A 25,282-nucleotide genomic window follows, 5' to 3' on the forward strand; every position below is an offset into this window, starting at 1 on the left:
ACTCATTTATTCTACTCCCACCCTACTTCGTCTCTTAGGCCTCGTTTGGCAGCTCGTATAAATGACCGGATATGATTAATAGTACGGTCCCAAGTGTTTTGTGCAATTGTGTAGAAAATAGTCGCCCGACTAATTAAACAGTCCAACCTATTTAATACGGTCAACACCCGCTAATTTATCCCCTCCAAAGGGCCAATGTTATTTGTCTGAAGCTCTAAAACATACTGAAAACATAAACACGCATCTGCTTTCTTCCTCCTCGTCTTCGAGTCCTTCATTTCTCCTCTCTCCCCTCCTCTAATACGCCACTCCTTGATGCTTCTTTATTCTCAGGACACCATTAGATTTGCAGGATCTGGAACAACCCAACTTCACTTATGTCTGAACCTTTCACTTCTTCTCCTCGATCTTTTCTAGGCATATGACTTGAGTGAGCGAGCATCGATCAATGAATCATTGAACTGCAATTTTTGCAAGTTCAATCAACAAAAATCAATTTCATAAAGTATCAATTCAATAAATCATCATTCCTATGTCCCATTGCTTCACCCAAAACAAAAATCAATTTGCACAATTCCTATAAATTCAAAATCCAATTGGAAAGATTTCATCTGGACTTTTTATTTGAATGGATTAGAACTATGGATATGATGGAATTTGGCGTCAGTGATTGCGAGGAGTGACGAATTTGTTGTTGTTCCCCTCCCCTTCCTCAGATCCAAATCTGCAATTTTCGCAAGAACAAAAAAAAAAGTATTTTTTCTATTTTAGCAATCCAATCACTAGTCCAATACTGCACCAAACACCCGACTAAATTTACTCAATACTATCCGATGCACAAATTATCATATCCAACTGAAATAGTCAGTACAATCCGAGTTGCCAAACGAGGCCTTAGTCTCTCAACTTTGTCAATGATAGATTGTTGGTGGCCATGACTGCATCGCTCTTTCGTCTTCCTCAAACCTCAACTGCTTGCTCTCATACTTTACTCTTTTTGATTTAAGAAGACTTAGTTTCTCAGTTATCCTTTCTCCCAATTTCTTCTCATAAGGTACTCAAATCTCTCTCTACCTCTTGAAATTATTGCACTTTTCTTGATTTCTCTCTTGTAAATTTATCTTAACTGTGAAAATTTGAAATTTTGCTTAAAAGGGCCTCTGTTATTCACTGTTTTCCAATATGGGTCTCTCTTGTTTTCTCTACATTTGATCATTTAGCTTTTGTTCTTGTGTTTATGTGTCTGTGTTTATGGAATTGCTTTCATGCTTGGGATGGCCTCTGCATTTGTTTATTTCATCTGTCAATGTTTATTGAATTGTTGCCATGGAATTTGAAAAGAATTTCATTGTGCTTGTTGTTTTTTTAATCTTCAAGAAGTGTCGGATCTGTTGCTTAATAATGGGGTCAATATGGCACCAAGCGAATATGGTTCCTTGTGAGCAACTTATATTGAGCAAGTTCACTGTCGCATGGTGTTCAATAATACAATTCCATGTGTAAGTGGCGGTGAACCCGTTCCATTTAAGTCTTTCTCCATGTTTAGGGAAAAGGTTTGGTAGATACATTTTCTTATCTCATGATTTGGAGGATCACATATTTTGGAGAGGATATTAAACTACTTGTTCATAGTGTATATTTTTCTTAGTTTAGAGAAACATGACATGTTTTGGTATTAGAGAAACATGACATGTTTTGGTAATGTTTTTAAACCATTCTTCTGTCGTAAATGTACCAAACACTTTCTGAAAAAGCTGTTAAGCATAACACCTTGTGCAGAGTCCCCAATTTTAGGCTACATATATGAGAGAATATAACATAAAGGTTTTGGAATTTCTCAACATTTTGTTTTATATTAAATGATCAAATGCATGCCTGCAAGACGTTGCTATCAAATATGTTGTTAATTAGTTTCCCATGATAATAGACTAACTTATTTTAAGTCAGAACGGTTGGAGTAGAAAAATTGTTTCTGGGCTAAAAGCTAAATTTTCCGGACTAAAATATTTGGTTTTTAGCCCAACCATTGGAGACGGTCTTAATCACAAGAAGCAATACTCAATTCCCCGATGGTATTCTGACCGAATTACATACAATTACTTATCTAAACATCCTAATGGTAGCTAAGCATTAAGATATAGAGATAGTTTAAAGCACAATGATTAATAATTCAAAGCATGCATGCATAATATCATAAGCAATTAAATAAAAACTACATATTCATGCTAAGGCTCAAGGCATCGCCCTAGCAAACAAAACTAGTTACGAACAACCGTAAAACAAAATATTATTAAAAACATGGATAGAAAACATCTTGAAAATAAACTTGAATTGTCAAAAGCAATTCTCCAAATAGTGCGTGCGTCCTCTCCTCCTTAACCCTAATATCTAAATATCTTATTTATACTAATTCAAAATAAAACCCTAAAAACTCTTAGAATAAAACTAGGAAACATAATAAAATAATAAAACAGAAAATAAAAGGTTTCCTATTTGAACTGAAATTCGGACTTATCAGAAAATCACACTTTTGAACCAAATCAACTCCGATTTGGTCCCAAAATGTCTCTTTTGAAAGCTTGAGACGTCCCCTACAAATCCTCAAAATGAATCTTCCTCAAAATATGCCATCTTGACCTCCAAAACGTCCACAAACATCAATCTGGGAAAGCTGCGCACTGGGCCTTTATTTCTTCACCACGGCCAAACGGCCTGGTAGAAAAATCTGGAATTTTGACACAATTATCTTGAAAGACTCACGAACATCCTCCAATTAGAATCACTCCAATATTCATCCGTCTGATCACTTTTTACTCCAGAGGTAGTCGAATGTCCTACATTGGAAATATATAACAAAGTATCAAAATTCTACCAAAATAACCAATAAATTAATACTAAGATTAGGGTAAAATATATGGTATAATATAGACTCATCATCTGTCGCCACCTAAGCCATGTTTTCTTGTAGTGTTTCTCGCTATACATACATCCGTGCATATTCTCGCTATACATACATCCGCGCATTTTTGTGTACCTAACATGGTTTATGCACTAAGAGAGAGAGAGAGAGAGAGAGAGAGAGAGAGAGAGAGAGGGGATGGAATCTGTATGGGGTTCCAAAGATTCCAAACACACTCAAATAGTTTACAAGGGGACGGAAAAACACACTCAAATAGTTTACAAGGGGACGGAATCTATGTATGGGGATCCAAAGATTCCAAACACACCCAAATAGTTTATATAGTGTTCACACTGCATGCATGAATGATATGATTGCAGTCCTTTTTGATAAAGTTGCCTTAATTGATAATTGCTTCCACCACCAACAATATATTATTATAATTCCCTACACGTTCACTTCAGCTCACTTTACCACTTGCTCTCCTACTTCTTAATTTCTGCTGCTTCATCAAATGGAAAGCAAAAGCAATAAGCCGGTGAAGAAAGGCAAAGGATCAAAAGTCATAGCCAATAAGAGTATCCCACCAAAATGAGGTCAGGTCAAAGCTAGAATCTTTGAGGAACTAGTGGAGACTGTGACCTACATAGCAGGAGGAGCAGCAGGAGGAAAGTGTGGTGGCAGTTTTCTGGAAAGACCAGGCTCGTCAAGTGTCTACCCATATTCTTCTGATGAGAAATACTAGCACTGTTTGGGAAAAAAGGGAAGGAAGAGGAAGGGTAGGTTATTTTCTCTCTTTTAAATTGCTACTTTTAGATGTCTGAGGAGGGTTTGGGGAAAAAAAGGGAAGGGCGAGGAAGGGTAGGTTATTTCCTCTCTCTTTTAAATTGCTACTTTTAAATGTCTGAGGGTTTGGCAAGTATCCAAGTTGTTTAAGCCCTAGGGGTTGCCCAAACGGCAAGGGTGAATACGGAAATGGGTTAGGGTTCGGTCAAGTCAAAGCATTCGATTTCCTTTACTGTAACAAAAATGTAATGTCCATTTTGATTTTGCTATAAATTAACTGTTCATCATTCTTAACAATATGGATATATTCAAATCTTTTTAGATGACAGTTTATCTACAAATAATTAGAATTTCTATTTGGGTTGGACCAATTGAACCCTAGCATGCCATAAATCCATAATATGTGATTACATTTGTTCTAATTTGTTTGTATGTAAGAATTTCCGAAAAAAGTGATATATCCCGGTATCCCAGTTATATTCATGAATCTCCAAAAGATAGTTAGAGAGAGGTTTGCTAAGTAGGAAAGGGATCATCTCCGAATCCCTTTCCACATAATTCACCAAGTTCATGATCCGGATCGTTGAAATTTGATCCAACAGCTACAAACAGGGGATCCCTTTAAAAGTTATAACAACTGTAGCTGTTGGATCAAATTTCAATGGTCCAGATTCCGAATTTGGTGGATTAGGTATAGGATCCCTTTCCTGCTAAGTATCCAACAACAGTTCTGATGTGGTCCAAATTATATGCCAGTTGTGCTTTTGTCTATATTAGTATTTCTGATTGGTTGAACTTGTCTATTTGTGTGTGTCCAAAACTCATGTGTTCACACACATCTGCTTCTTTTCACTGTCATATACAAAACTCACTTTGGTCTCATCAAAACCCCCCCCCCCCACCAACTTTCTTTCCTCTTCATATATAATTCAGCTACGATCTATAAAGATTTATTTATTACAAAAAGCAGCCAAATTTCCACCCTAGAAAGTTAAAATTCAATATATACTAAAACTAAAAAATCAACCGAAACACTGTTCATAAGCACAGTGTAGTTCCGATTGTACCCTTGCTTAGTTTGTGTTATTACAAGGTTGCCATTCTTTCTGCTGAGTTCGTAGCTGTCGTTCTTTCTCTTCGACAGCACGATGATAAAACTCTCTAGCAAGTCCAACTGGCTACAGACTCCATCAAACCCTAGAAATCGTTTTGCTTTTTTTAAGCATCCTCCTTTTTCTCCCTGCTCCTTGCTTTCCCCAACCTAGAATCCTCATCCTTTCCCCGAATGAGATATCTGAAATCCACAACCCAAAACTCACTCATAGTAGCCCCTGCCTTGCCTCATTCCTCATATCCTAATGGTTCGTTCTCTCCATTCGATTCGATTTCGGTGAGTTCTTTGTGTTATGAATTTTGATGTTTTGCGTATAATTTTGGTTTTTAGAATTTCGAATTTGTACCCTGACCTTGCTCTAATTAATTTTAATTTCGTCTGTTATTGTTGGGTTTGAGTAAATTTCGAACCTTTTGTTTTTGTTCTTAAAATTTTTTAGTTCTATCTGTTAAATATTTGTTAAAAGACCCGAATTTTCTGTTCGAACAATTTGTATAGCCTATGAAAACTGAACAAAAAGTCATATGTTCCGTGATTTCTTCCTTCCCGGTCGACTAGAAAACCTTTTGGAGCTTCATGGTGGTCGCACATCTCCTCCTCTCTGCTCCTCCTCCAAAACTGTGAAGATTTATTTACAGTTATGTATTTATGTTTCGATAATTGCATGTTAAAAAAATGTTTTGAATTTTTTATTTAATGTAATTGGACTTTAGAATTTTTTTTCTTGATTATGTCGAAGATTTCATGATCGTGATGTTGAGAGAAAGAGAGCAAGAACCACGTTCACATAATATATTCACTATAGGTGCAGAAGCTCTGTTCTCCCTTTTTTTGGCCAATTTCAAAGGCTCTGAATTGCTTAATTTTCTTTAAAAAATGTTTTCAACTTCAAATATATATATATATATATATATATATATATTTTTTCGGTTTTCTGATTTCTGGTTGTGTTTCAGGGCATAATAGTGGGAGTTTGAGTAATGGAGCTGCAGCCATGCAATGGAGTATAGCAGGAGGCAGAGGACCTTTCTCTCCATCTCAATGGATAGAGCTAGAACACCAAGTCTTGATCTACAAATACACCCAATGTGCCTATTTCGTCCACTCTGCTCATCCCAATTAAGAAGGCCCTTAATTCTACAGGATTTTTGACATTTTCTAACGGAATTCTCAGGGCCAATTCATGTAATTTCTTCATTTTACTCAAAGGAAAATGATTTCCGTACACTTTTTTTTTTCTTATGCACGTTTTTGCTTATTTTGTTGTTTGATTTTTGCTTGATTTTATTTAATTCAAAGGCTAGAAATAAATCTAAATTTTTCATGCCTTCGTTCCAAGTATTTTTCGATTTTCGTGGGGTTGTGTATGTGCAGTGGGATGGGGTTCTATCCATTTGGGATTCTCCAACACCACTGATCCTCCGCAGAACATGTTCATTGTGAATTACAAAGATTTCATAGATAATGTACAGATTAGGGATACACTTGAGCCTAGATAAGCATGAAAAGCATACGGTTTTGCTTCACCCATCTAATCATAGAATTGTGTACCATCAATTCAAACGTTGTAGAACCACTTTCTACAATGAAACTGTAGTTGGCTGTGTGTGTTTGTGTTCATTGGCAAAAACAGATTGATAGTGTTGAAGAATGGGGTAACAATTTAATTATGTGTACAATGAAGAATCACATATGTTATTCTTAAAATGGGTCTGCACAAATTTTGCATAATATGAAGTCACCGTATATAAATGGTTTTGCCAAAATTATTTGCTATTTTGTTCCTTTTCATAAATAGGGTTGTAAGATTTCCACATGTATGTAAATAGTATTGCCGATCGGATATACATTTATAACTTTCTATATGTTTTATACGGTTTTAAAACCCACAGCATCGCGCAGAGACACTTTCGCTAGTTAAAGCTAAAACTTAGCTAGGAAAGAGAGTTTTTTCAATCTAATAGGATGGCAAATCTAAAATAATTAGAGTTCTGTATGATCTAGTTATGAATAAATAAATAAATAAAATTGTTAAATCGATGATCAGTTTAAAATTTTGAAGATTTCATTACAGTAGAATCTGATTTTTGAGCCACTTAATGTTGTCCATTTCGAATGATCAAATAAGCCTGATCTCGAATATAAAAATCAACTCACATTTTTAACTATTTGAGCTATTAGTGTTCGATGCATATGAATTATTTGTTTACATTACTTGTTTAAAAGTAATTTAATTTTATCTGAAAAATGAAAAGGGTTGCTTAGAATGAGCAAAATAAGGGCTGGTTTGGTATTGCTGTACTTTGAAAAAAAGCTGCTGTGAGAATAAGCAGCTGTGTTGTAAGAATAAACGGCTGTGAAATAAATCAGCAGAGTGTTTGGTAAACATTTTTGTAAAAGTGCTTTTGGAAAGAAAAAAAAAGCAGTCTGAAAGTGGATCTTTTCATTAAAGGAGCACTGTAGCTCCGTGTGCTTTAAAAAAAACCATTTTTCCAAAGCTACAAATAGCTGCTTCAGCTTTTCCTTTGATTTCAGCTTATTCTTACAGCAGCTTCCAAAATAAGCCCCCTTTTTATTAGTTTATCAAACACCTAAAACCCTCACAGCTTTTTTTCATGGGTGCTTTTTTTTTAAGCACCTCACTCCCAAACCACCCCTAAATGTAATCACATGGCTCAGCCAGTCTCTGATTGACAGCTTACTCACTTTATCTGGTATGAGAATGACATGTAGTTGATCGTAGATGAGATGAGCAACATCTCTTAGTAATTATATATTATTTGTTTTTAAACCGCATAATATGAACAACGATGGCACACAGACGAAATTTTTACAGTTCAACTGATCAGCGCAAGCGGAGAGAGGTGACGACAGCAAATGGATGAAATTTTTACAGTTTGACTAATCGGCGCGAGCGGAAAGAGATGAGATCAGAAAGGGAGAAAAATTAGGGTTTGAGAGATAAAGAAAGCTAATCCCAAAATGGGTGAGAACGGCAACAACGATAAAGAAAAGAGGAAAGAGCACCGAAGCATCCAAAGAAATCGAAACAGGAAAGAAACAATGCGTGGCCTTCGAGGGCAGAGCCGTCCTTTTACTGTGGAAAAGATGGCAAAAATTTGGCTTAACAAACAAATTGAGAGGCATTTTCGTCCACACACTGCCCAAGAACACTGCACTTGAGTTTGAGTTTTAGTATATGTACTAGCCTTCATGCACGCACATGAGCGCGTGCAAAAGGCATTTTTTAAATCGCGGCGTGCTACGCGCGACTTACACGTTTTAAATGTATTTATATGCGTAAATTGACAAAAAAAAAGTCAAATATTTGAAGTAAATGAATAATCTTATATCATGGTAGAAGAAACCCCTCATAAACCAATTAAAACAGTTGAATTCACATAATAAAATTGGTCTCTATAGAATTTACAATAAGAATAGAGAAAATAATATTTAATGAACAATTGATTGAAACACATTATTGCTAGCCCATTGTGAGGCTAAACCCACCTCCTCCCCCTTAGTGTAGATAATATCATTTGTTAAAAAAAAATTTATTTGACAACTAATTTAATCACATTATTATCCGTGTGTGAAAGACCTTTTTTATAACCGACATTACACGCCTCTTAAGATGTTTTGAACGTGTTTAAAAATAGAGAAAATAATATTGAATAAACAACTAATTAAATCACATTATTGCTAGCCCATTGATGGGCTAAGCTCATCACCATCCTCCTTAGTATAGATAATATCGTTTGTTATAAATAGAAATAAACAATCATTTAACAACTAATTTAATCACATTATTATCAACATGCGGAAGACTTTTTTTATAACCGGTATTACACGCCTCTTAAGATGTTTTGAACGGCTTGGTGACACCAAAATTACTATTCACAACATCTGATTGAATCACATTATTACTAGCCTATTGTAAGATACAAATTTATAAAAATAAAAAATAAAAAAAATAAAATTTTTTTTTACTAATTTATCACCCGCACTACGTGCCTCTTAAGATGTTTTGAACACAATATTCATAATTTTTCTTTCCCCTTCACGTGGGCACCATCAACTTTCACTCATCCTTCCATTTTTTTATTCTTTTCTCTCATCCCACTTATATTTATATTATATTTTATAATGACCAAATTACCAAATTACCCCCACATTATTTGATATAGGGATACTTTGGATGCGGTCCCTAGTTCCTAACATTCTTTGACTAAAACCTTAATTGTGTTCAAAGTTTGATCAAAGTCCATTGACTTTGTACACCTCATTATATTACTATTAATATTTATATTTATATTTTTATAGTTTAGACATTAATTGTTAGATATTTTATGAGATTTATAATTCTATAAATTTAAAATCCCTCATTATAATACTGTTAGAAACGGCTACAATAAAAAAATTCAAACATTTTGATTGAATAAATGGATAAAAACTATGTAACAATAAAAAATAATAAATGGCAAAAGAATGTATCCGTAGTGTTAAAAAAATTGGTACATTTGACATATAACAAAGTGGTACATTAATAAGAAGAATAGGTACATTATAAATAAATTAGGGTACAAATAAAAGATTAAAAAATTATGAGTACAAATGAAATTTTAAAAAATATGGGCGTAAAAAGAAATTAATACATGGGTATAAATTAAAACTAAAAAACAAATACAACAAATTTTAAAAAAGGTTGCAAATTAAAAGTGGTTGCAAATTAAAAGTGGGTACAAACTAAAAATATAAATACATGATACAAAGTTTAGCTATAAAACATAAATATAATATATGTAATTTTTCTATCATTGATTAATTATACAATGTCACATGACGGTAAACACATGGGCACAAATAAAAAAAAAATATGGGGACAAAAAAAAAATATATGGGTACAAATTAAAACTGAAAACGAAAATTGGTACAAATTAAAAAAGGTTTGCAAATTCAAAATGGGTACAAACTAAAAATAAAAATATATGATAACAAATTTAGCCATAAATATAAATATACTAATTGTAACATTTTTAACACTAAAGGAATATATTTAAAAATATTGTATTATTGAAATAATTAATTATGTTATTAATATCCAAAGACCTTGATCAAAAAATTGAAAATGAATAAGATTTTAATCAATGAAGTAGCAAAAAGAGGGATGAGAACCTAATTTCTCCTTTGATTATATTATAATGGGCTGCTCTTGAATGTTTTTGGTTAAGGGGCAATTTGGTCCAAATATTTTGTCGAAGCCATGACCCCAAAGTAGGGCTCTGGCTTTATATATAATAGATAATATATTGAGTTTGAGTTTTAGTATATGTATAATATATTATGTGTTTTTAAACGCAAAATAAAAATGATATACACTGATTCCTTCATTCCTCATAAATAAACATACTAAATATATATATATATATATATATATATATATATATATATATATATATATCATCTGCATGCGACACTAAGCCAATCATGGGCCCAAAATATCTCTATAGGTGTGCTATCTAGACCTATTTTTATTTCTTTCACATCTTGTTAATTTATGTTATTTGATATTCTTCAATTCATCTGATCCGATGGTCAAAAATTAAAAATATGTGAGAGAAGAAAAAAGAAATGTGTAGATATCACATATGGTCTCTATATATATATAGGACAGTAGAGACCTCTCTACTTCACTATACCATCTGGCCCTCTGCGATTCCTCTCTTCTCTCTCAATTTCATTCTTTTCCACCATAATTCAGCTGAGGAAAAAAAAAATGGAAAACAAAGACAGCAGCAGCAACCCAGTGAAGAGGAAAGGAAAAGGGAGAGACTTGACGAATTTCCCACCAAGAAGAGGTCTTATCAAAGCCGGTATCTTTGGGATTGGGGGCAGATCTAATCAAGCATGTTCATCAGGAGGATCAGCAGCAAACTGTGACACCAATTCTTCAGGGGAAAGCTCACCTTCTGCAAGCTAATCTTCTAATGGGTACGATTAAAGCTACCAGCTTTTGGGAAAGGGGAAGAGAGAGAGAGAGAGATGGCAGATTGTGACTATATGATGAAATAAATTAATTAAGGGAAGTTATTTGTTTCTGGTGTTTTTCTTTTTTTACTTTGAATTTTGAGGGTTTGAACTTTGAAGTAATTATGTTATCCAAGTTGTTCTGCTAGAAGTATGTAACTCTTCCTCTTTCTTGGCAGTAATTAAGGTCCATTTTGCTACCTCTCTTCAGTTTTCTGGATCTTCCTTTCTGCACTGCAATTACAATCCTGAATTTTACTGAACATTTTGCGTGGATGAACATCTGTTTCCTAACAGCTCCAGATCACAAAAATTCCAACTCGTTTTTATCACTAATTAATTAATTATCTAAGAAACAATTTGATCTTTGATCAAACTAATTAACTTCTTTTATGTTCTCACTAATTAAGAAACAAATTATGTGCATCATGCACACTCGTTAGTAGTGCTAAAATATGTGGTTAACCAAACTAGCTCGCTTTTTGGCGACAAATCTGTATTGGCCCTTCGTGACTGACGATCAGCTCCCGGAAGAAGACCTTTTAATCTGTTATACATTGTTGATGTATCCCTCTGAATTATGAATAAAATTTCGTATTGATGAAAAATAAGAAAAATTGCATAGGAAATCAGGAATCTGCAGAGAATTATATGTATTGTTGAAGTGTGACAATTTTTTAAGCAGTTCATCAACCAAATCATATCCATCCAATATTCTAATTAATTAATTTAGCTTTTTTTAACGGATTTTTTGGATGATTGGAATCGAACTTATCCAGACATTGGAAGTGATAACAGACAGAATATTCTTTGGTTACTTAATCAAATTGTATTCTTTCTTTGACTTCAATAATTATCATCTTACACTACAAAAAATAAAAAAAATGACCATTGGGTACAAAATTAAGGACACAAATGAAATATTGTGTCTTTTTGAACACCAATATAGAGGAACATTGCCCATTCCATGAAGGTCTATTATGCCCAATGTAAAAAAATAAAATAAAATAAAAAATAAAAATAAATAAATAAATAAAAACTAATGAAAAATGCTTGAAAACTTCGAGTTTTAACGATAAGAACAAAATAAAGGGTAAAATGAATAGTAACATGATTAACTTTTTAGTATAAAAATTTGATTTTTCGTTAAAGTTAACAGTAGCTAAACCTTTTCGTTAAAATTCTCAGAAAAAAATGGACACAATACATTACCTTGAAAGCTTAAACAAAAAAATGGACACAAATATATTATTTGTGCCTATGTTATGCTACTAAGGACACAATTGTTGGTTCTTTATTATTTTTTTCATAAACTTAAGACCAAGGAACAAAATGCCGATAATATCGGCGATATATCGCCGATATTATCGGTTTTTCCCCGAACCGATATTTTAATAGGTATCCAAGGGGTTTTCGTCAAAATATCACGAAATTTCGAAACTGTGCAAGTCGGAGACCAACGCCGAAGCTTCTACAGCTCCGGGCGACTGTAAAACAGCCCGTAGACTCCGATCTAGGTATGAAAATGAAATAGAAGACGAGAGGAACGTTTTTATAACGTCCATTTGCCGTGAAATGGTCGGAGGTGTTCGGAAAGTTCGTTGACACCCACGGCCTCGTCGGAGATGGGTGTGCCTATTCCCGAGTCGATTTCATCCCAAAAACCTTGCAAAAACACGAGATAGAACTTCAATTTCACATCTAAACTTCGATCTAGAACATAAAAAGAAAAACCCGAAGCTTACCTAACCGGAGAAATTGAAGGAACTCGCTGGAGCAGGTGCGATGGTGTGCGTGTGGGTCTTGGTGCAGAGAGAAATGAGAGGTGTATGTGGGTCTCGGTGCAGAGAGAAAGGAAAGGGAGGAGCAGAAGGCCGTGGTGTGTGTGTGGGTCTCGGTGCAGAGAGAAATGAGAGGTGTATGTGGGTCTCGGTGCAGAAAGAAAGGAGAGGGAGGAGCAGAAGGCCGTGGTGTGTGTGTGGGAGAAGGGAGAAGAGAGATCGAGAGATCTGTGTGTGTGTGTGTGGGAGAAGGGAGAAGAGAGATCGAGAGATCTGTGTGTGTGTGTGGGGGGGGGGGAGTGGAGAATAGAGAGAATATAGAAGGATCGAGAGAGAGAGAGAGACAGAGGTCGTGTCTGTGTGTGTGATGTTTGTGTGTGTGCGTTGTGTGCGTGTATGGTTGCGTGCATTGTGTGTGTGTGTGTGTGTGGGGTTCCTCCTATCAGGAGGACACATGACTCACTCAGGATTCCTGACAACTTTTACGATTATTTTGACAATTTCATACTACTTTTACAATTATAACTTGTACAATTTCAGACCATGGATGGTGGTTTCATTCAAAACCGTGTGCCGATATTCCTTCAAGAGGTGGAGTATCATAGCCATTCAGAGCATTTTCGTTTCTTCTTCTTCCCTTACCCCTTTCAAAGCTGCCACTGTGATATTCTTTCAAGAGGTGGAGTATCAGAACCATTCAGAGCATTTTCGTTTCTTCTTCTTCCCTTACCCCTGTCAAAGCCATTCCAGATCCATTCCAGAGCTTGAACACAAAGGGTTCCATATTTAAAGTAAGTTTACAAACTTATATTTATATTATTGTAATTTATACAACAACAAAAAAATTTGTGTGGACTCGTATGTTAATTTTTTTAAGTAATTAGTACTTGCATGTTAGTTTTTGTAAGTAATTAAGTAATGTTAACAATTACATGTTAATTTTTTTAAGTAATTAATACTTAAATGTTAGTTTTTGTAAGTAATTAAGTAATGTTAACAATTACATGTTAATTTTTTTAAGTAATTAAGTAATGTTGTATAATTATTCCCTAGGATAATTTTAATATGTTTAATGTTATTTATTATTTTATTAATATTAGGTTTTATTATCAATTTGGATTATTATTCATTAATATTAGGTTTTTTTTATTATCAAATTGGATTATTATTCATTAAATTGGATTATTATCAAATTGGATTATTCATTAAATTGGATTATTATTAAATTGGATTATTATCAAATTGGATTATTATTCATCACTATGTTTTATATTAGGATTTTTTTTTTTATCAAATTGGATTATTATTCATTAATATTAGATTTTATTATTCCATATTATTTTTATAATTACTTAAATTTTTACAATCATTTCTTTACTTCGTATTTAATTCTTCTGTAGAATAACTTTATTATTTAGGTTCTCTTATATAACCGTCATCACTACTATATTTTTTGGCCAAAAAATAATTGTCTAATTTTCATGAAAAATCAATATAGATACGTTTAAGATGTCCAGTGGAGTTACTAAACGTGATCCAGCTTGGGAACATGGAGACCCAATAGACGGAAACAAACATGACACAATTTGCAAATATTGTGGTCGGGTAATGAAGAGTGGCGGAGTGACACGACTTAAGTACCAACTTAGTGGATTAGATCCAGCAAAAAATGTCCAACGATGCGATAATGTCCCCCCAGAAGTGAAGGCATTCATCAGTACATTATTAAAAAATAAAAAACAGCAGAAGGAAAAGATAACACATGGAATGGAAAATATTCGAGCTGGGCTACGAGGAGAAGTCTATGGCCAAGCGGTTGACAGTGATGATGATGACGATGAGGACGAATGTGATGATGACATAGGACCTGAAGAACGACGCAGTTTGAAACAAGCATTACGTGCCTCCAAACAGTCAGCATGGGAAAGATAACACCTTCATAAAATTCCTAATAGAGCACAAGGTTCAGGGACAAGTGGTGGTGCACAAATGAGACGGGGAGGCATTCTTAGATAATCACAACCAACACCACCAATAGCTCCAAGTTTATATAAGTCATCCAAAGCACGTCAAAAGATTGTTTGGAGTTATTTCACTGGAGGTAATGTGAAGGAAGGAATGGGGCGTCTAATTAGCAATTTCTTTATCTATGAAAATGTCCCTGCTGAGAAAGCATCATCACATCATTTCAAAAATATGGTAGTGGGATGTCAACAGGCCGGTGTTGGAGTACAACCTCCCACTCCCTATGAGATAAGAAACAAATATTTGGATATGGAGTATAAAGACATTGGCGAGTATATTAACAAGTTGAGGTCAAAGTGGGAAACTAATGGTTGCACAATCATGTGTGACGGATGGACCGGCCCGACCAGATTGTTTATCATAAACTTCATGGTATACTCCAAGGGAAAGACAATTTTTTTGAAGTCTGTTGATGCTTTAGACCATATAAAGAACTACAAGTATATTTACAAATTATTGAGGGATGTAATCATGGAGATGGGAGAGCATAATGTTGTCCAAGTCGTGACCGGCAACGGTTCTGCATTTGTCAAAGTTGGAAAAAAATTAATGAAGCATCATAATGTGTTTTGGACATCATGTGCAGCACATTGTATTGATCTCATGTTTGAGGCAATGGGGAAGAGAGAGAATGTTGCTACTGTGGTCAAAAGAGCTAGAACGATCACAAATTATATTTACAATCACGGTTGGTTGTTGGCAAAGATGCGTGAATTTTGCAAAGGAGAAATTATTCGTCCAGCTACCACTCGATTCGCCACCAACTATATTGCATTAGACATCCTACTTAAGAAGAAAGCAAGGTTGAAGCAACTATTCACTAGTGATGATTGGGCCAACCACAATTTCAGCAGCTCAAATGTAGGTCGTATGGTACAAAGTATAGTGTTTGATCATGCTTTTTGGACTCAATCAGAACATGTGTGCCAAGTGTTTGAACCTCTTTACAAGGTTTTACGGATTGTTGACACATAAGTGTATCCTATTATGGGGGCAGTATATGAGTTGATGCGTGTAATGAATGATGAATTGGAAAGAAAACATGGTGCAAGGTGGGTCATAAAGATAATTGAAGACCGATGGTATAAAACATTATACCATGATTTGCATGTAGCAGGTATAAATTATGTCATAATTGGCAATTCATTTCTTTAGTTGCATAAGTATTATTTCTCTTATTAGAGTATGTGTTTCTTTGAACAACATATTATTTGAATCCTCGATACTAATACAGATCCGGTGTTGGAGATGATGGTACCCTTATACGTGTTGTATATAATGTATACTCTAAATTAGACCCTGCATCACCAGTAGTTGGCCAATTTGGAAATGAGGTACACAATTACTTAAATTATAATAATTACTTTGTTGGATTAAACTAACACGATTTATTGAATTCAGCTAACATGGTTTAAAGATGCAAGAAGAACTTTTGGAGAACCAACATCAATTGCTACTCGAACAACAATGTCTCCTACTGAGTGTAAACATATTTCACTATAAGTTTATAATAGAATTTGTTGGAGTTATTAGGCTTATTAACATTGTTTTTCATTGTAGCTTGATGCGAAAATTATCTTAACACACAAATTTAACCCTCTTTTGACAATTGTAGTACAAGTATAAGTAGGGATCGTTCTGGACAGGGGATTAGGAGAGCTTGCTAATAACCTCTAAAATGACTCAAAAACATAAAACTAAACTTAAAAATACTTAACAAGACTCACAAAACTTAAAGCAAACTTAAAATACTCAAAACAACTTAAAACAACTAAATAAACTTAAACTAGATACTAGGAATGACTTTGGACGAAAATTAACTTTTACTTGAATCAAAACATTTAAAAACACGAATTAAAACAGATTATAAATAATTAGACACACTAAAGTAAAGGGGGGGATTGAGTTTTGGACGAAGTTGAAACAAACAAACAAGTATGAAAAACTAGACAGATTGTAAAACAAATTTGAGAAATAAGATGATGGATGGAATAGCTAGAGGCTTTTTCTCCACACATGACATGTATGCAAATAACTCGATTTCCAGTTACTACTTCATTGAATTATGAATGACAATGCTCCAAATTAATCGTGACATTACTAATTAACTCTCAGATTTTCCTTGTTTTATTAGATTGGATGACATCATTCGACAACACAAAACATTCTTCTAAAGTTCCCTACATGACATCATAATAGAGATACAATCAAAGATCATTACGTTTAATGAAAATCATAAGCATTGACAAAGCACTTGCAACTATGGCATCATGTCACTCATGCTAGGAATTGAACTTAACGCGATCGTTTATAAGCGACCTTCACTACATGTGAATATAAGTTTGTAACGATTATGTGAAACTTCCTTATATTCTAGCAACGGATTTATGCATGCCAATTAAGTGTCGACCCTTAATTAACAAATACAAATAAGTTATCAATCAAATAGTTAAGCTAACTGCATTTACGATTCAAGAGTTCATAACTGGAATTTATCAAATCATATTACACACATAATCATGGCTTTGAAATCACCCCTAGCCAAGAGGGGTTTAGCCACTCATATTCACAACAAAACAAAAGAAAATGAATTTCAACATTGGAAACAAAAGAAAGAAAACACCTAAACGCTCCAACGATCCAAGTTGGACAGCAAGCATGTCCAAGCACTTTCCTTCCCTTCCTTTTCTACGGCACAAGGTGTTGGTAAGTGTTTGAAGGTTTGTTTGTATAGAGGAATGGATGTGAAGATGAATGGATGTGTTTGGATTGATATCTCCCTCCTTTGATGAAGGGTGGATGAATGTATTTATAGGCTAGGAAGAGGATGTAGTGGGTGGTGGTAATGAGTGGATGTAGTGGTAGGTGAATGTGTTGGGTGGTTGAAATGAGTGGATGTGTTGGGTGAAATGAGTGGATGTAGTGGTAGATAAATGTGTTGGGTGGTTGTAATGAGTGGATGTATTAGGTGAAATGAGTGTATGTAGTGGTAGGTGAATGTGTTGGGTGAAATAAGTGTGCTAAAATGGTTATTTATAGGGAGAAGATGATGCACAAACTTCAAATTTCGTCCATTCCTTTTGCTCCAAGCATAAGCTATCCATTCCATGCCCAAAAATGCTCCAAAATGCACTTCTTTGCCACATTAACCCTTTGGACCTACAAACACACGAAAATAGCTTAAAATACATAATTAACTAAGAAATAACAACATAAATGCATGAGAACAAGCTAACTCAGTCACATAAATTTGCTCCTATCAAATTCCCCCACACTTAGCTTTTGCTAGTCCTCGAGCAAAACAAAACAAACGAAACAAACGAAACAAACAAAACACAACCTAGACCTTCCAACATTTGCCTCAGGGATTTTTAATGAAACATGACATGTTAAAAAATCATCATTCCCACAGATTTTGGTCATCTTTACACTTGAGCACATACTTAATCACAGTCACCACTTACTAGTTCACAATTAACCAATTAAAACGATGTTTTGAATGTAGTAACATGCCTTAGAGAATTTGCTCAATTTCTTACAAGATACTATCTATTTTCACACACATTTTCTGACTACACACCCTACACTAGTATATGTGAGAAGATTAATGTTAACACGAAAGACTAGGACTCACATATGTTATAACAAAGAAAGCAATTTTCTGGAGTTATTAAGCATGTTTAGATATGATCTCATGAATGGAATGCTACTACTTAGATGCGAGAACCAGTGACACCATATGCTCATACCAATTTCGAACTCCACAAATTGAAACACATAACACCTAAGATTGAAGTCAAGGGTTGTAACAGGGCTTGGGGTATGGCTAACAAAGAAATGATAGGGATAACAAACGTTCTTAAAGAGATAGCAATCAAAGCAATGAAATAGACACTTGGAATTCACTTTAGAATGCAGAATCAACTTTTAAATACAAAGGGAAGATTCATGCAACAATTAGGGCCGAACTCAATGTTTTAGAACCTTTTTTAACAAACTTTTTTTTCTTTTCACTTTTTTTTTTTTCTACACGTGCCTTATTAAGGACTTTGGCACACACACATACACAAGAATCACTTCCCCCACACTTGCTTTCTGCAATGCATTGATCAAAAAGGAGTTCATTTTAAGTCATGTTTTTACTATGCTTCAAAAACAAGGGTATGGATGGTCCTAAAACTAGGCTAGGTAAGGATAGTGTGGATTAACAAAGAACATAGGCTTAACAAGGCTCAACGGGGTTAAACTTAAACACATAATGAAATAGGGGCACGGCAATTTGGCTTTGATGGTCACTATACAACTTCATCTTGAATATGTGTTATGCAAATCAATAGCATGCTTTGAATGAAATAAGCATGAGTTCTAGCATTTGGAACTAAATGATGAAACGCCTTCTAAGTAGCAACCAAGCAAAGAATAATGAGATCATGCAACGACTTTAGGAAACAATGATGCACAGATTATTAACTCTCCAAATAAACGTTTAGGCTCAAGTCTCACAAGGTTGTAGTGTTCATTTGAGTTCCTTCCTTCAAGCATGTTACAAAAACTGATTTTTCCTTTATGATTGCATGTGAATTCATAAATTATAACCACAACCAAGCATACACCAAAGAGTAAATCAAATTTTTCTCCATGTTTATAACTCTCTTTAACAGTCATGTAATTAAAAACCAAATCCTCATCATTGTATTGGAAGGTACCCTAAGACACAAATAAACACACAAAAACAACTCTTTTTGGGTTTTTCAAAACAATTTTTCAAATTTTTATGAGATTTTCGGATTTTTATGTCAAAACACACTAAAACACTCCAAAACAGCTTAAAAACACCTAAAAAAATAGCAAGGAACAACACTAGAAGTAATGGGTGATAAACTCCTACGAATTTCATGCAAAACAATAGTTACCCCCCCCCCCCACACTTAAATCAAACATTGCCCTCAATGTTTTAAGCATAAACTCACACAAAAACAAGCAAACAATCAAACAACGAATAAACATGACAAGTATAGCAAAGTAAAAACTAGATAGAGTAGAGTTTAAGAACGCAAATATGGTTTTGGAGATAGATGATCTTGTTGACTTTCCACAGCTTTGATCTTGAACTGGTTTGGAATTCTGAGCGAGGAATATGAGAGTTCCCTGATTTGATTGTGCAGTCTGCATTCTTCTCTGCTTGTTTCTTCTGCACGGCAGGCATGCACGAGGTAGAGGTGTTGGTCTGTTTCTTTCTTCAATCTTTCCAAGTGCCCACCTCTTGTTTTCTTTCTCCTTGTCCCTAGCTGAGGATGAATTGCTAAATTGTCTCCACATGCTTCGAGGTATCATTTTCACTTCCTTTATATGTTCCCCAGGCAGATGTGGTAGACGAAGAGGAAGCATAAGATGATGAAGATGAGTACTCAAGAGCAAGGCTAGGTAAGCAATTAGGAAGGGGTTCCAGGCAGTCGGTTCCATATTGGAAGATTGATACCAAGTGCTAGCTGATTGCTCTCTTTCTCCTTGTCCTAAAACAAAGACAAGGAAAAGGACAGGGAGAAAGCATGATATGAGATACTCTTGCTTTCAACCTTCATGATATGAGATACTCTTGCTTTCAACCTTCATGATATGAAATACTTTTGCTTTGGATGAGTTGTTTGCAAATGTACCCCAAAGAATTAGGAACACTGAGTGACTCGAGAGGGTGTGTTGGAAAGGCATTTTCTGAGAAGAAGGGGGGTTATGTATGTCTGCCTTGCAATTGAGGGTGAAGGATGACATTTATAGGAATTAATAACCGGTACTATTCTTTCACTCTTATCAGCAACTGTTGGATGATTTAATAGTAAACTTCACGTGTTTTCTACTTCACAAGAGACCTTCGATAGATTACCCGTAATTTCTGTAAAGCTAACTCTGCAAGTGACAGATATTGACACGTTGGGAAAAGCAGATGGTTGGAATCGGCGCTTCGACAAACTGCCTGTGATTTCCGGAAAGCTTACTCTGCATGTGACAGATGTTGACACGTCTGGAAAAAACAGATGGTTGGAATCGGCGCTTCGACAAACTGCCCGTGATTTCCGCAAAGCTTACTCTGCATGTGACAGATGTTGACACGTCTGCAAAAGCAGATGCCTCTCCGATATCTGGAATTGCCTCTTCGATCTTTGAAATCCCGTCGAGTTGCATGTGACAAGTGCAGACAAATCTGGAAAAGAAGATTGGCCGTGGTTTCTGAGCAAGCTCAGCTTTTGAGAAAGCTAGCGCCTCTTTGATTTTTTTAGTTGGCCTCTTCGATCTCTAAAATCTCATCGCGTGCTGATTTTTATAGAGGTATGCAGGACGTTCAAAGCACACTTGAATTTCTGCCTGTAAAAACTCCCGCTTTGCACTTCTACGATCTTGACTTGTCCGATCTCCTCTTTCTTTAACACCTCTAAAAAATGTCTGGCCCTTCCGACCGTCGTTTTGACTTGAACCTTGTTGAAGAGGCAGCCCCGCCTTCTCTAGACACCATATGGTGCCCATCCTTCATATCCCCTACTGGTCCCCTCACCGTTGGGGATTCGGTGATGAAGAATGATATGACAGCTGTGGTGGTGGCCAGGAACCTTGTCACTCCCAAAGATAACAGACTGCTTTCCAGACGGTCTGATGAGTTGGCTGTTAAGGAGTCTCTGGCTCTTAGTGTGCAGTGTGCGGGTTCTGTGTCCAACATGGCCCAACGTCTATTTGCTCGAACCCGTCAAGTTGAATCGTTGGCGGCTGAAGTGATGAGTCTCAAACAGGAGATTAGAGGGCTCAAGCATGAGAATAAACAGTTGCACAAGCTCGCACACAACTATGCCACAAACATGAAGAGGAAAATTGATCAGATGCAGGAATCTGATGGTCAGATTTTACTTGATCATCGGAGGTTTGTGGGTTTGTTCTAACAGCATTTGCCTTCGTCTTCTGGGGCTGCACCGCGTACTAAAGCTCCAAATGATCAACCTCCGCTGCCTCCTCCTTCTGTGGCTCCGCCGACTGCTGATGCTCCGCCGACTACTGAGACTTCTTCTAAGCAGCCTTTGTGAAGGCTTCATCTTGTAATTTCCTGCTTAATGTTCCTTTTTTTCATGAAAAATGAATGTAAGAATATCTTGCATATCTATCAATGTTTCAAAAATAAACCCACACCCAAAAATAATTAAATAAACAACAAAAATAAAAAATGACAATCATGGCAAAATAGAAATGCAGAAAATGGAAGGTTTTTAGAAACGCAAAACTGATTGTAGAGCGATTCATAGATCTTCCTTTTTTGAATACATGGGTTGCCTCCCAAGAAGCGCTTTCTTTAACGTCTTACAGCCGGACGATACCTCCCGTCACATTCCCCTAGGTTCCATAGAAGTGATCTTCGAATGGAAAGTGATACTTGAAGTGATCCGGCAATGGTGTAAATTCTAGTGTGGGTGCCTGAATCATCAAAATCAGCAAGTTAGTGGAAAACGTATGTAAAATTGGAGAAGATGACTTACTTGCTTTGTCCGACAAGAACTCAATGACAAACACCACTTTTTTTCAGGGATATTGGACTTGGCCAGATTGAATGTGATGGTTGGGACTTGTCTCGTGTCATAAAATTCAACTTCTTTAGGAATGGTTGTCTCAAGCACATCCTCTTTGATGAATTCTAGACATTCCCCATCCACTTCTTGCTCTTGATTCTTTGGAAATGTTTCGAATATGCCTTTCTCACCCTCTTTTTCCTTGGATTGCTTGATCCTGCAAGGAATAAGGACATTTGGTGAAACGGGGTCAAGACGAATTGAATTTAGGCTTACCTTGTTTGTAGTGGACGGCATAGAGGGCATATGGGGCTGCGGCAAGGGTGGTTCTTCCCTTACCGTGGCCTTGTTATTCTCCTCTTCTTCGAGCATCAGTTGTTTATCCATGTTTTGGCTTGGTTTGGATGTCTTGGGTTCACCTCCAACCTTCATAGCACTTCCCAAAGTGATAGCATCATGGATTTCAAAATCTTCCTTCAAATTTTCAATAGTTGAGTTGGAGAGTTCACTTTGCTCTTGAATTTGTGCCGTGAACTCCATAATCTCTCCAAGTTGATTTTTCAATTCACTCATCTCCTTAGCTTGATTGAGCATTGTTTCATTTTGATTTTGCTGCCCCTGCACCAAAGAGGTTAGTAATTGAAAATTTTGATCACTATCCGTGGACATACTTGAATTTGATTGGAATTGTTGTAGGGGAAGCTGTGGTGGCTGCATAGGTGTTAAATAAAACTCATCAGATTGCTGCCAATATCCATCTTGTTGAGCCTCCTTGGTTTGATTTTGTAAGCCCTGCACCAAAGAATTTATTCCATCAAAAATTCGATCATAATCTATTGACGAACCTGAGTTTGATTAAGCATATTGTATATGAGGTTGTGATGGCTGCATAGGTCTTGAATGGAACTCCTTTTCTTGTTGCCAATATCCATCTTGTTGGAATTGTTGAGGTTCTATGTAATCTGAATAATCTCTCCAATCTAAATTGTAAACGTTGGAAAACGTGTTGTCCCATGATTGGCTATGGCCTTGATAACCCCAAGCATCTTCATTCGCAGCGAATTGAGAATATTGCTGAATTGGATATCCTTGCCCATAGGACACACCACATGTAGGGACACTTTGCATTGTGGTCCTTTCGGCATATTGTGACAATTGAGAAGTAAGTTCTGCCAATTGAGCTTGAATGGTAGAAAAATCCATGTCTTACTTCTCTAGTATCTAAAATCAAGGAAACAAAACTAAATCAAATATCAAAAGTAAAACAAAAATAAATAAAATAAAATAAATAAATAAATAAAAAACAAACAAACAGAAACAAAGTCAGTAACTAAAAAAAAAAGACACGAAAATAAACAAAAAGAAATAACAAGGGATTAGCATTGCTAATCCCCGGCAACAGCGCCAAAATTTGATGCGAAAATTATCTTAACACACAAATTTAACCCTCTTTTGACAATTGTAGTACAAGTATAAGTAGGGATCGTTCTGGACAGGGGATTAGGAGGGCTTGCTAATAACCTCTAAAATGACTCAAAAACATAAAACTAAACTTAAAAATACTTAACAAGACTCACAAGACTTAAAGCAAACTTAAAATACTCAAAACAACTTAAAACAACTAAATAAACTTAAACTAGATACTATGAATGACTTTGGACGAAAATTAACTTTTACTTGAATCAAAACATTTAAAAACACGAATTAAAACAGATTATAAATAATTAGACGCACTAAAGTAAAGGGGGGGATTGAGTTTTGGACGAAGTTGAAACAAACAAACAAGTATGAAAAACTAGACAGATTGTAAAACAAATTTGAGAAATAAGATGATGGATGGGATAGCTAGAGGCTTTTTCTCCACACATGACATGTATGCAAATAACTCGATTTCCAGTTACTACTTCATTGAATTATGAATGACAATGCTCCAAATTAATCGTGACATCACTAATTAACTCTCAGATTTTCCTTGTTTTATTGGATTGGATGACATCATTCGACAACCCAAAACATTCTTCTAAAGTTCCCTACATGACATCATAATAGAGATACAATCAAAGATCATTACGTTTAATGAAAATCATAAGCATTGACAAAGCACTTGCAACTATGGCATCATGTCACTCATGTTAGGAATTGAACTTAACGCGATCGTTTATAAGCGACCTTCACTGCATGTGAATATAAGTTTGTAACGATTATGTGAAACTTCCTTATATTCTAGCAACGGATTTATGCATGCCAATTAAGTGTCGATCCTTAATTAACAAATACAAATAAGTTATCAATCAAATAGTTAAGCTAACTGCATTTACGATTCAAGAGTTCATAACTGGAATTTATCAAATCATATTACACACATAATCATGGCTTTGAAATCACCCCTAGCCAAGAGGGGTTTAGCCACTCATATTCACGACAAAACAAAAGAAAATGAATTTAAACATTGGAAACAAAAGAAAGAAAACACATAAACGCTCCAACGATCCAAGTTGGACAGCAAGCACGTCCAAGCATTTTCCTTCCCTTCCTTTTCTACGGCACAAGGTGTTGGTAAGTGTTTGAAGGTTTGTTTGTATGGAGGAATGGATTGAAGATGAATGGATGTGTTTGGATTGATATCTCCCTCCCTTGATGAAGGGTGGATGAATGTATTTATAGGCTAGGAAGAGGATGTAGTGGGTGGTGGTAATGAGTGGATGTAGTGGTAGGTGAATGTGTTGGGTGGTTGAAATGAGTGGATGTGTTGGGTGAAATGAGTGGATGTAGTGGTAGATAAATATGTTGGGTGGTTGTAATGGGTGGATGTATTAGGTGAAATGAGTGTATGTAGTGGTAGGTGAATGTGTTGGGTGAAATGAGTGGATGTAGTGGTAGATAAATGTGTTGGGTGGTTGTAATGAGTGGATGTATTAGGTGAAATGAGTGTATGTAGTGGTAGGTGAATGTGTTGGGTGAAATAAGTGTGCTAAAATGGTTATTTATAGGGAGAGGATGATGCACAAACTTCAAATTTCGTCCATTCCTTTTGCTCCAAGCATAAGTTATCCATTCCATGCCCAAAAATGCTCCAAAATGCACTTCTTTGCCACATTAACCCTTT

General features: G+C 35.5%; 2 long non-coding RNA genes across 2 annotated transcripts; one reads left to right on the forward strand and one right to left on the reverse strand.

Annotated features, from left to right (window-relative positions):
• The first annotated feature begins 4,486 nt into the window (after positions 1-4,486).
• LOC126630752 (uncharacterized) lies at positions 4,487-6,123 on the forward strand. The gene is made up of 2 exons (XR_007626095.1): positions 4,487-5,075; positions 5,756-6,123. It is a non-coding gene; the product is annotated as an uncharacterized LOC126630752 (long non-coding RNA).
• Positions 6,124-17,095: 10,972 nt separating this feature from the next.
• On the reverse strand, positions 17,096-25,282 carry LOC126630754 (uncharacterized). Its single transcript, XR_007626098.1, has 2 exons — positions 24,650-25,282; positions 17,096-17,255 (listed from the first exon to the last, which is right to left on the reverse strand). It is a non-coding gene; the product is annotated as an uncharacterized LOC126630754 (long non-coding RNA).

The sequence above is a fragment of the Malus sylvestris genome, chromosome 7, assembly GCF_916048215.2.
Source record: "Malus sylvestris chromosome 7, drMalSylv7.2, whole genome shotgun sequence".
NCBI classification, from domain to species: Eukaryota; Viridiplantae; Streptophyta; class Magnoliopsida; order Rosales; family Rosaceae; genus Malus; species Malus sylvestris.